General features: G+C 37.8%; 1 protein-coding gene across 1 annotated transcript in view; it reads right to left on the bottom strand.

Moving 5' to 3' along the window:
* The window catches only part of ATP8A2 (ATPase phospholipid transporting 8A2), a 784,050-nt gene that overhangs the window by 340,509 nt on the left and 429,593 nt on the right, over positions 1-13,948 (bottom strand).

The following is a 13,948-nucleotide window of genomic DNA, read 5'->3' on the forward strand; positions in this document are numbered from 1 at the left end:
GCTTTCATCCCAAATGCTCGGGTTTTCTCAGCTGCCAGAGGTATTAGATGGGTGCCCTCTCTGAGGCCTCTACACATTCTGGCAAGCTGGACACACACCCCAGGACCTCCACCCTAGACTGTAATCCAGATCCAAGCAGGTTAAAGCAGGAGTGATTACCCCTCAGACTGGTTGCTTGGTCCCCCTACACTCTGCAGGCAAGGAGCTGAAGTTGCCATGTGCCACCGGCTGGCTGTGCTGGTTTCTCAGAGGCTTCTCGCTCCGGGGGCAAAGACCACACACTCCCACTTAGTGGGTCCCAAAGTCCAGACTGCACTGACCTCTCACTTTGTCCTTTGCATCTATGTGTTGACAATTCTGGAAACAGCCGCAGCTGCTGCTGATCTCGAGTCCCTCCGACAGGCAGTTGGTCAGACCCGCCCTGGGACTAAAACCTCTGGCTTGCGGGATTGGGCTCAGCTCCCAGAGTGCTGCGCTGGCCAATTCTGCCCACCTGTCCTCAGCAGGATGTTAACTTCTCTGTGTGATTTTGTGGGTTCTGCAGCTCCAAAGTTTGTTCAGAGTCCCCTTTTTACATTGATTGGGGAAGGTGGAAGCCAGAGCTGCTTGGAGGTCATGCTTCTTCTACTCCACCATCTTGACTCCGTCCCCTATACAAGGATTCCTAAACATGGATCTATAAACTTTTAAAAACATTCTGATAACTGTATTTCAATATAATTGCTTTTCTTTGTAAATCTATTTTATTTTATGCATTTAAAACATTCTGTGAAGGGGAACATTGGCTTCAGACTGCCAAAGGGGTACATGACACAAAAAAAGGTTAAGAACTCCAGATTTAGATGACAGACTTTAGATTTTCTTCCTGTGGGCAGTTTTCAATATAGGGCTGTGCCAGACTTAATGTTTTACCCATAACTGAGGCAGCTTGGTAGGAAATTAAGTAAGAGCATATTTTCACTGTTTTTGTCATACTTGAGGAAATGAAAGGATTTGAGTCTATCTAGCTTGGATAAATGTTTTCTTTATAAAAGTTAATCTACAATTACATTTAATGTGAAATATTATACAGAAAAATATCCCACATGTTTTTGTTGCTTGAGGAGACTTAATACTTTTTACTTATTACAGGTCCCTTGTGTTAACCTGAAAAATTTCCCCTTTGGGAAGCCTATTCCAGATGATGGCTTACTTAAGCAGTGAGTACTTCCAATTAATTTAGAATATGATTGCTTGTGGCCAGTGAAAATGGGCTGGTTCATTTTTGGTGCAGGGCTGCTAGGATTTGTTTAATACTATAAGCATTACATAATTGAAATGTTTGTTTCTTCACTTCTAACAACAGTAGAAAATATTCCAAAACAACAGAAAAATTAACAACAATAACATTGCCAGGTTAGGCTCCACAACAACAAACTTAACAAAAATGTCTAAGATATTGTTAATGCTTCACAAAATATTGTAGGAACATTAGCAGATTTCCACAAGTTTCCTGCTGTAGTATTCTAATATGATTAAGATAGTAAAAAAACCCCAAGCAGGATAAAAGTTGATCATCAGGATGAAGAAAAGAGGTGTATTCTTGTTCCTTATCTACCTGGTCTTGGCTGTACCTGCATAATCCCATACCTGACGCAGAGCTAGTTCCTTGATTCAGTGGCATGGTAGATGTTCATTTTTGCCCATAATTTAGGAAAAATATAAAATGCTTTCAGTAAAGCAATGAAAGTTAAAGAAAGATTTTTGCATCTTTTAAAGGCTGGTCATCTCATGATAAGACTTGACTCTCTGACTCAATTCCTGTCTTTCCTTCCTTGACTTCAAAGTGTACTCAGTGTGCAAGCATATGTAGAGAACCTATGGCTCAACTGTCTACACTGGAGAGCATCTGTGCCATTCTTTCTTAAGTACAGGTGTGTCTTGCTTGAAGGAAATTCCTATATACCATTTATACAAATAAGTTAGGATTCACCACATGATTCCTTTAAATATCAAGCTACCCTGGAGCACTTAAAAAAATAAAGATGTTTACAAAAATTAGATTAGGAAAGACAGGTTCACATGCAGCTTCTCAAAAATTTTTAGTGAAGGTGCTAAGTACAAGTGTACTCTATTTCTTCATATGTGGCTCTCATTTGTTTGTTGGCCTGGGTTCAGGTGTATATGTGGTGTTACTATAAAGCAATGATACTGATTCTCCATTTGGTTTATGGAAATCGGTCTCATTACCTTAAAGTTGCAACTGGTATTCTCCTTCCTGTTTCTTTTATCAAGCAGTCATTTCCTTACAGATTCACTCAAGGTTCAGGACTAGAGCTGAGCACCAGGAGGAACCTATGATGGTCACCTTAGAGGCAGAAATGGAGAAGAAACCTCAGGACCAAGAATAAGACCAGGAATCAGAAGCTGACTTAAGTAAGGGAAACATGTAAACAGTCCAGAGCATATTTAGAGCTGACATCCATAGACAAGTTAATTGAGTCTGAGTCAGAATCCAGAGTCAGAGTAATAAGCCAGAAAAAGTGTGAAGTTTGGAAAAGTAGAATGCGTAAAGTTAGAATGCCATAATAACCCAGTCAAGTAGGAATCTTGGATCACGAGTTGATTTCATTTTCCTGACTATCTTTTCCAAGCCCCTCATTTTAGGAAAGCTAAAACTCAAGCAAATTGCTCAAGGTTATATTGGCAATAATTAACAGAGCTGATGATTTGAATTCAGGTTTTGTGACCTCAAATCCAAATGCTCTTTCTATTAGACCATGGATTCTAAACCTTTTAAATGTACAGACCCCTTTGGCAGTCCTGTGAGTCCTGTGCACTCTTTAGTAGAAAAAAGAATATAGAGGACTACAAAGAAAACTAATTATATTGAAATTAGTTATAAACAGAAAAAAGTCCATAGATCCAGGTATGCACCCTTATACTAGTCCATAATGGCTCTTCATGGTGTTTTTAGGAAGAAAGCATTTTTGTGGTTTCATAGAAGGACAGGGTTTAGATAGCTGGCTATTCTGTCCTTATTAATCATGCCCAGCAACATGACCAAATCAATCAGATCCTACAGAGTTTTAAGCAATGATGAGAATAAAGTGACCAGTTCTCAAAGACACTGATGGCTACAACACTACCTCCACCTCTTCCTCTAATCTCTGAGGTCTTCTGAATTTGCTGAAGTCCCTTTCAACTGGTATTATAGACAACAGGTCTCATGATGTTGACCTTCCCACAAAAGATCAGAGTTAGAATTAGATTAAGATTTCAGTATTTTAAGAGACCTTTGGTCTCACCTAGTCCATAATTCATTTCCTCTCTTCTGACTCAGAAGCCTGACATAGAACATTTAGGCTGGAATCCACCTTTGTAAGGAGGAAATTAAACAGAAAAACTTCCCCTGCCCCTTAACTCAAGTAAGCAGACACATAGGATGAATCCTGGACATATGTCTATATAAGACAAGAAGAAAACCAAACGATGAAAGACAAATCATCTACTAAAGTAGATGCTTTGCATGTAGTATATTCATGGAGTTATCTTGACTGTCTGATTCCCATTGTAAGGTCCCAGAAACTATTATCAAGTCTAGAAGTTAACCTGTGTTTAGTTTCCTGGTAAAGGAAGAAAGAGGGCAAAGAATGAAAAAGTAGAGACTGAGGTAAGTATAGGCACAAATAATTTAAATTTTGCAAGCTGAGCTTTGAAAACACAAACACTTTTTTTCCACCTTTTTTCCAGGCCATCTTTTATTGAGAATCTACTATGTACCTTATATTATGCTATACCCTTGTATCTTAAGAAGTGACTAAGTTATGAAACCTATCCATTAAAGAGTTTGTCCCCTAATTTATAAAAGTCAAAACCGATACAAGTGAAATAATTAGAGATAAGTGGAGTAAAAGGATGAGTTCAAATTCCCCTTCTATGACTTACTCTAAGTGAGTCTTAGAACAAATCACTTAATATCTTTGGACCTCAGTCTCCTTGTCTATAACATGATGGGGTTGGATTAAACAAGTTACCTCTCAATCTCATGTCAAATAAAAGAGCACTAAAAAAAGGCACAATCTAAAGACAATACTTTTTTTTTTTTTGCTTTTTGGAGGGCAATTGTGGTTAAGTGACTTGCCCAAGGTCACATGGCTAGTTTTTGTGTTAAGTGTCTGAGGCTGGACTTGAACCCAGGTCTTCCTGACTCCAGGGCCAGTGCTCTATTCACTGCACCACCTAGCCACCCCAATACTTTCTACACTAGCATGAATGGGATGGAAAGTGGAGAACACTTACAAGTATACAATTCCACTCAGGACAACAAAACCTAGATTTTAACTAATGAATTCACATGTTGGGATTTGTATATGTCCCCCAGCATCTAGCACAGTGCTTTGAACAGAGTAAGCACTTAATATAGGGCTGAACAAATGAAGCTGGATCCAAATACTTGACTGGGAAAATTCAAGAGGAAAACAACTCAAAGGCACATATGTGAACCCAATCCAAGATCTAATTCAAAGAGGCTGAGCAGGTCAGAAAATTCCCTTTTTTTTTTTTTAAATCGACACCAAAATGTACAGGAAGAGAATTTTTTTTAAATCCCTGGACAAGTTTATTGAACGGAAGCCCATTTCCCCCACTCCTTTTTACACAAACCCATTTCTATGTCTAACCAGTGCCAAGAGTCAATTAGAACAGAAGAAAGACTTAATAACTTTATTCATCACTATATAAAACACTACATGTTGTCTTATGTAGGCAGGGTTTTGCTTCTAATCATTTTTAAGCAAATAAATTTAAAATAATTTATTAGAGTTTTAATATTTAATTGTTATTCTTGGGCTAAAAAATTATTTCCATTTTACCATTTTCTAGATTTAGTCTCTTAAGGCTGAGCTGCATACTGGTCTGGTTGGCTGGCCTTCCATGGATTGCTGCTAATGCTTTAGTTCTCTACTGGCTAGTAAAATATTGATTTTTACAACATACATTGTAGGAGGAAAAAAAAATCAATATCCCCTAGACACAGCAGATTGGCAACAAAATAACTGAGATCGATCTGACAACCTTGTATATAAAACCAGCAACTACATCTATAGGGAAGAGGCTGAATGGGGGCTGAAAGGGCCACAGAAAAGGCAGTCTATTGTCGTTTTTTAAAGGAAGCAACACAGAAGATGGCAAACAATATAGAGAGCCAAGGAAAAGCTATATTCTTATATCAAGGTGCTTCATAATAGCTCTGAGTTTTTAGAGGTTGCCTTTATTACCCTAGAATTGTGCTTACGAAAGTTTAGCAAGATTATAATACCCCATTTTCCACTTGAACTCTGATAATACAAACCAAAGCTTAGACAGGTGAAAAATGGGCAATATTATACTTGATGCATTTCTGGTTGCTTTAATTTGGTCCTTATGTTTCTAGGATCATGACATCAAGTCCAATCCATCAAGTCCATTCTCATTTTTACAGATGAGAAGCATTGAGAGATTAAGTGACTTGCCCAAAGTCTGAGCTTATAATTATTCTGATAAGTAGTTTAAACTTTTCTCTGGCCCTCAGTTGCCTCATCCCATTAGAGAGTAAATTCCTTGAAGGAAAAGGATGGTGTTTTGCCTCTTTTTGTATCCTGAACACTTAGCAAAGTGCCTGGAATATAGTAGGTGCTTATAAAATGCTGACTGATTGACTGACATATTGATTGGGGATGAAAAAAATATCACTGTTCTACTGATCACACAGGGGTATATGAGGGACTCAAGTGAAAATTAATGATTAAACATGTGGCATTTCAGATGCTGACAAAATATACTGATAGTGTCAGAACAGAATTCAGGAGGGAATCTACAGTTGGAGAAGAACTCCAATTGGGGGTAGATGAGAAGAAAGAAGAATAATATAGAAAGCAAAGAGTAAGGACTGAATAAGTGAGCTATAGAGGAGAGACCCTGGGATTTGGAAGTTTTAGGGCTTGGGTTTGAATACCACTTGTGCCACTAGCTTGACTTATCTGACATTTAGTCTCTTTATATGATGAGGAGTTTAGCCTACATGGTCTCTAATCATCTTCCAGTCTAAATGTGAGTCAGATAGGTAAATCAAGATAGACCAACAATATGTAAGCTAAGGAAGGAGGGACTTCAAAAAGTAGGAGACAATTCTGAAAAACAGATAGATTTTGGAACTATTACCTAATTTGTGCTGTTTTCTTCACATTTTTATACACTGGGTTACTTAAAGTAGGAATATATGTATGACACAGGGAAAAGAGTGCTCATGTATGACACAGGGAAAAGAGTGCTCAACTTGAGGTCTCAGGATTCAAGTTCAAACGTTGGGCTCTGGTGAATACTAGTTGGATGACTTTGAACAAGTCACTTAAGCCGGAAGATCCATTCTTCAAACTGATTTAATGGCTAAAGGATATGAAGAGATTTTTCTTAGAGGAAGAATTTTAAGCTATCAACAAGCACTTTAAAAACAAACAAACAAACATGTTCCAAGGTTCTACCTCAAACCCTTTAGATTGGCAAAGTTGACTAAAAAGGCAAATGTCAAATGTTGGAGGGGTTTTGGGAAATCAGACACATTGATGCAAGGTTGATAGAAATATGAATAGGGCCGGTCATTCTGGAAAGCAGTTTGGAACAGTGCCCTAAACGTTACTATACTGTACATACATATCTTCTGATCCAAGGATACTATTCTATTACTAAGCTGATACTGCAAAGAAATCAAAGAAAGAGGAAATGGAATCATGTACAAAAAATATTTATAGTAGCTAGTGATGGCAGAGAACTGGACACTAAAGAGGTACCCATCAGTTGGGGAATGGCTGAACAAATAATAGTACATAAATGAAATGCAACACTATTATGCTGTAAGAAATGATGAAAGGGACAGTTCTGGAGAAACCTAGAAGACTTTGAATAAATTAATGCAGAGTGAAGTGAGCAGAACCAGGAGAACAATTTATATATTAATAACATTTTAAAAAGAAACTTTGAAAAAATTAAAAACTCTGATCAATGTAATGACAGCCTATAATTCCAGAGGGTTGATGATAAAGAAAGCTTCCCATTTCCTGAAAGACAGAAGTAATTGACTAAATATATAATGAAACAAATTTTTAGATGTGGCTAATACAGGAATTTGTTTTTGCTTAACTTCAAGGGTTTGTTTTTGTTTTTTTGCAGGAGGTGGAGGGAAGCAGAAAATAGATTGTTAATTTAAAATATTTTTAAAGTCACTTAACCCTTCATTTTCCTCACATATAAAATGAGGGGTTGGGCCAGATGACTTCTGAGCTCTCCTCTAGATCTAGATCATGGATTCCAAAATTCTTAGACATCTATATATGCCATTTAGCTTTTACTTTGTTAAAGAAATATTCTCCTTCGTGATAGCAAAAGCTACTGTATTTTAAATATTTTTAAACAATTCTGATTGTGTTGGAAAATGATCCTTATCAAGAATTACCTAAGCAAATTTTAAACATAGAATCCACACACTTAAATACACTCGCTGCCTGTGTATCCCCTCCTGGACAATGACCTCTCAATGGAAACCTCATCTCCAGCAATGGATCCTATTTGTTCACGCATACTAATAACAGCTTATATTTTTACAGGAGTTGGTTGGTGGTGTACAGATCACTTTTAATGACAACTATGATGCCAGCAGCTCACGTCTCTGTAGCACCTTTGCACTAAAGCACTTTCCGCAACACAGCCCTGTGAAGTAGGGAAGTATTATCCTCATTTTTGAGATGTAGAAACAAAGCAGATTCTAGAACCAGGGTTTTCTGTGTGTAAGTCTATTGGTCTTCCTACTGTACCAGATGGTCTCTGAATAAATATGAATGGATTTAAGTCATCCAAAACAAGCAGACCTTAATACAGCAAAGTGCCAAGCTGCATTGTAACTAGGTCCTCAGCAGAACTATACCCTGCTATCAAAGGAAGAAAGCTTTGAGGCTTGTTACACAATTTAAGAACACACTTGTGCAGCAAACCTGAGGGACCCGTTGCCATCTGGTCTATCAACTACTAGGTCCATTAGACCTTGTTTCCTTTTCCTTTTTAATCTTGATTTTCAATGCGACCATAAAAAAAAAATAACAGGGCAATGGGAAGGAAATTAAAATGCCAAAGACGGAAGGTTTAACCTTGGCTCTTAAATCTAAGCTGGATCCATTAGGGACCTGTCACACAGTAGGTGACTGCAAAGCTGCACATGTGCTATATGGCTAAGATGAGTTGGAAAAGTATAGTTTTCATTTTAAATTTCCTCACTCAGCATATAAAACTGACTCATAGATATAGAAATCGGGGAAGCAAAGGGTGGAACTGTTAGAGAAACATCTGTTAATATAAATTTGTTACCTACAAACTGAAGCCAAGTTTACCTCCCCCTAAAGGGAGATGGAGGTTGGGGGCGGGGACACAAGGAGGGAAGAAGGCACAGATGCTGATTCTCTAAGGAGGCATCTAATCAAATTACCTTAAAAAAACTTTTACTTTGACATTGCTAAAATATCTGAACACTGGCAAAAAAAAAATAGAGGCTCAAAAACACATTACATATTAGGACATGCATATTACAACTAGAAGAGCAGGTAAAGGTCATCAGGTCCTCTCATTTTATAGATGAAGAAACTGAGGACCACAACCTATGAGCTTCTATTTATTATACATGATGTCTCTAAGTCATTACTCAACATCTTTCTAAGATATTTTAAATTCTCTAAAACGCAAAAGTCCAATTTCTTTATGGCATTTTCCCCCTACCCCAGACCTATGATGTCATCCATGAAGGTAAGTTCCATTGTGGAAAATTCTTTCACAGAGGCAGAATAGCAACACATCTACAATGTATAGTCTTAGTTGTCTGGGAGTGCGGAGAAGGTGAGTAACCTGCTAATGGTTACAGAGACAAGAGGAGTCAGCGTCAGGATTTAAACCTAGGCTTCCATAACTTCAAGGTCAGTCCTCTTTCCACTGTGCCTAGGAGCCTCTCAAATGCCATCCTATAATGAAAAAATTGCATGGCTCTTCTCTTCTAGCTAAAGTACCATTTTGTGAACTTCTGCCTCTGCACATTTAATCAGTCTATGTCATAGGGCAGGGACGCACTTCTTCATCTCAACCTGGTGAAATCTTTCTCTTCTTAAAAGAGTCAGCTTCAGGGCAGCTAGGAGGCACACTGAATAGAGCACTGGCCCTAGAGTCAGGAGGATCTGAGTTCAAATCTGACCTCAGACGCTTGACACTTATGAGCCATGTGACCTTGGGCAAGTAACTTAAACCCAATTTCCCTGCTTTTCCCCCTCCAAAAAGCAAAAAAAAAAAAAATGTCAGCTTAAGTGATAGTCTATCCATGAGGTTTCTCATGATCCCTCCAGGTGAAAACATTTTTTCCCTATTCATATTTCCTTTGAACCCTTTAGAACTCTCACTGCCATTCACAAAGCATATGTTCTTTAGCTATCATCATAGAAGAATGTAAACAGTTTAATTATGTTAAGTCTCATGTTTCTCTTGAGTCTTGTGTTTGAATGTCAGTTTTTTTTTATTCAGCTCTGGTCTTTCCATCAGAAATTCTTGAAAGTTCTATTTCATTAAACTTTCATTCATTTTACTGGTTAAGTTAACCGTGGTTGCAATCCTAGGTCCTTTGCATTCTGGAATATTGTATTCTAAATCCTCTGTTCCATAAACATAGAAGCTACTGAATCTTGTGTAATCTTGACTATAGTTCCACAATATTTGAATTGTTTCTTTTTGGTTGCTTGCAATATTTTCTCCTTGACCTGGGAGCTCTGGAATTTTTCCATTTGATTTATTCTGTTTTTTTAATGAGAGCAGCCTTCAAGCCAGTGAAATCATAACTCTTTGAGGCACTGAAGTAAGCTAAATTTTGTGATACAAAATAACTTTGTCTAGGGAAAAATGATCAGAGTAGTCAGGAAAGATTTCATTTAAGAGGTGGGCCTTACCATAATACTCAGAAGACAGGTAGGATTTGGATAAGCAAAAGGGGAGTGAGGAAAAGGAATTTAGACAATCTCAGAGGTAACAATCTATCTGACTTGGGGTACATCATGTCTTACGGACAAGTCTATACCCAACATTCTTTCCATCTGCCTGTAAATATACACTACATTCATATGTGAATGGTAAGCTTCAGGTTAGGCTAAGTACAAACTGGGTATGAACACTGACCATAAGTAGTTTTCTAAAGGAATAAAGAGTCTAATGAAACAAACATATAAATTATTGGAGCCTGAAGAAAGCAAGCTGTGGGAGAACAAGTGAAGATATCCACATAGGGGCAAGAGGGAGCAAGAGAGATTTATTTTTCTAAGTTTCCTCTGTCTAAATTAATATTTCACTGTGCTCCGTCTTTACTATCTCCCATTATCATTATATGTACACTTGTCAATCTCCTCTGATAGACTGTAGTAAGCTATATAAAAGACTGTAGTAAGCTACATAAGGGAGTAACTATGGCTTAAAATATTTTTTTTCCTCTAGAAGACCAAGCACAATAACCTGTTAGAAAATGCTCAGTAAATATTTTTTAGTGAACGCCATGTCTATTTATATAGCATCTCTTACAGCTATCCCTTTACTTCTGCTCATGATATTTGGTCTAAGTCCTTCCTCAAAACAGAGATCACAAAAAAATAACTTGTTAATAAGAGAAAGGACCAGAATGTCTATATCAGGGGTGGGGAACACTTAATAAAAGGATTTGTTCTGTAAAATTTGGACTCAGTCAAAGGATTGTACTTGAGGACCTAGCGGGCCAATGTGGCCTTGAAGGCCACAGGTTCTCCACCCTTGGACTATATAAAAAAGATAACCTTGACTGTTTAGAGTGGTCTAAGCTTTGAAAAGCACCTTTGTAAATAATCCCATGAGGAAGGCAGTTTCCCATTTTGCCACTGAGGAAACTAGGAAACCCCTTGCCCATGATCACATAGCTAGTGTAAGACCTGAGGTATGATTCAAATATTGGTCTCATGACCCCAGGTCTAGTGTTCTCCCCTCTATATCACAATGCATCTCTGGTGCCAAGACAAGGTTTCTGGGCCACACAAGAGAATTCATATGACCATAGCAAAGCACAAGGGCAAAAAACTTGAAGTTAAAGGATTTTAGTTCAAATTCTGGCTTTGCCATGTACTGCCTTGGTAAGCCTATACATGTTATTTAAGCTTTCTGGGCCTCAAATCCCTCATTTGTACAATGAAGCAACTGAACTGGATGATGTCCCATGTCCCTTCTAGCTTTAAATCTAGGATCCTAAATAACTGTAAAGGGAAGAAAATATGAGGAATGGAGAAATTTGCAATTATGAGTATTTTTGCTTAACAGCAATCCCACTTGCCATGTTGTACCATGGACTGCATACAAATACCATTTTATCCCACTCTACCATGTTGCCTCTACTCAGACTATCACTTCCACTGCCTTTCCTCCATTAGTAAGACCTGAATTCTGTCTCTTGGCTCCTTAGCTCTGATAGATCAACTTTTGGTTCATCTTTCCAGGGGCTAGGTCTCCATGTAACGGTCCTGAACTGCTCTCACTCCCAAACTCTCTTCAGCTTCTCTTTTTGTACTGTCTTCTCTCATTAAAATGTGAGCTCTGATGGGAAGAGCTGTCTTGCTTTCTTGTGTATTTATCCTTAGCACTTAGAATAGCACTTATAAATTCTACATCTATAAAACACTATGATATAGACTATTTTTTTTGTCTTTTTGGAAGGAGGAAGGCAGGGAAATTGGGGCTGACTTGCCTGCAGTCAAACAGTTGGATTTGAACCCAGGTCCTCCTGACTCCAGGGCCAGGTACTTGCACCACCTGGTTGCCTCTATATAGACTAATTTTTATGCAAGATTATATCATGAGGTTTTAAGTAACTTAATTTAACTGAAGTTAAGTAAAACCAGGTGGTTTAGCAGAATGTATGCTAGATTCAGAGTCAGAAAGACATAAGTTCAAGTTTAGCCTCTGATATTTCCTAGTTGTGTAACACTGGGTAAGTTATTTAACCACTGTCTGCTTCAGTTTCCTCTATTTTAAAATGGGGATAATGATAGCACTGCTGTGAGGATCAAATGAAGGAAGAGTTGTAAAGTACTTTGCAAGCCTTGTGCTATATTACGTATTATGTTACATACTATTATCTTCCTGGCCTCAAGGAGGGTTCTATACCAATTAGGTTATGAGGCCTTTTATATACAAATAAGCTAAATTAAACAAAACAAAGTTCAGTTTTTAAAAATTTTATTTTAAAGCAATCGGGGTTAAGTAACTTGCTCAAGCTTACCCGGCCAGTTATTTCTGGGTGTGGTGCTGAGTATCTGAGCCCGGGATTCGATCTCCAGGTCATCCCAACACTGGGGCAGGTGCTCTTACTTGCTGAGCCACCTGGCCGCCCCTAACAAAGTTCAATTTTAACAACCTGATTGACAAAAATATAGTTGGTAGCTACAAGCCTTGTGCTTCCCAAATGTATATCTGGTTCTTTTATTTTTCCTCACTGACTTGTCTTTCCTGGAGTTCTTAATTTCATTTGTTAATTCATGGATCAACTTCAATGGGTTGTGGTTTTGTTTTTTTGTTTGTTTTTGAAGCAACATCAGCCTCTTCTATTCCAAACTCTGAAGACATTTTCCCAATTCTGCAAGGCAAATTCACATTATCCTGGCTCACTCTGTTGTTTCAGATAGAAATTAGAGGTAGACTTTTTCTTGATACAAAAATATTCATGGTTTCTCTAAGCATTAGCACAATCATGCTCACAACATATTCTGTATGTACATAAAGGGATTTTGACTTAGAACAAATTTACACGATTAGTTTGCTTTCCAGCAGCTCTCTAGCTAAGTGCATTATTCTTAGTGCTGCAATGGGAAACTCAACCTTCTTTTATAGCCAGAGGCCCTACTGCATAATCAAGGCTCCAAAGAGGCCCAAGGCCAGCCCTGAGCCTAAGTCTAAGTAGCTGCCAAAGATTCTTCTTGTTACCACTTGAACATTTTCTCTGTAGTTTCTCTCAAGAGCTCAAGTGTCCCCTGCTGAGGATCATGACTGAAGTGTTCATACTGTAATTCTTGAGATGTTGTGAATATATCTCTGTACATACCAAATGAAATATTTTGATGATGTACATTGGCAAGGGTATGCTGGATTGTTAACCAAATATAGCAAATTCTGTAAATTTTTTTCCTAAGTATTAATAATAATAATGGACATTTATGTAGGATATCCTAAAAAGTCTTAGTTCAATTTCTTAACTATTAAAGCTTAAAACTACACTAAGATTTTTGGGATACCCCAGATAAATCTTTCAAGTTTGTGAGGAGCTCTATTAATATTATCTCATTTGAGTATAACAACTACTCTCTTATGTAAGTACTAGAGGTGTTATTATTTTTAATTTAAGGATGAGGATAGGTAGGGTCAGCTAAACTAATCAGCAGAAGAGATAGCCCCTGCTTAACACTAAGATGATAAAAGGTTGGCCTACCATAAAACAGCTTTTACATGTAATTTCACTCTATTTTCCCAGTCTGTGAGAAGTCTTATTTCCCAGCCTAGCCTACGTAAGCCTCTTTCCCTAGAGAGGTACTAAGTTTCTTGACAACTGTCTGCAGTCATTGGCTTCTGGAAGGTGTTCTAATACTCTGGAAGTGAAAAGCATCCTCATTCCTTTCCTAAGCAAGAGACTGCTGAGCAGAAAATCCATTTCTAATGAGCTATTTGATTCATTCTAAAATATCTGAAGTCAATGGCTGCATCAAAACATCTGACCACAGTGACCCATATAACTATATCATATTCAAGTACTAGAAGTTTGACATAGTACTTTTTTCATTAAGAAGTTATGTGTTTTAAGAAAAAGATGACATAGGGAATGACAGGTTGACTGCTTTCCTTTTAAATG

This window comes from Petaurus breviceps, unplaced genomic scaffold, assembly GCF_028583685.1.
Source record: "Petaurus breviceps papuanus isolate PSGF00001 unplaced genomic scaffold, PetGlider_PUasm1.0 91133, whole genome shotgun sequence".
NCBI classification, from domain to species: Eukaryota; Metazoa; Chordata; class Mammalia; order Diprotodontia; family Petauridae; genus Petaurus; species Petaurus breviceps.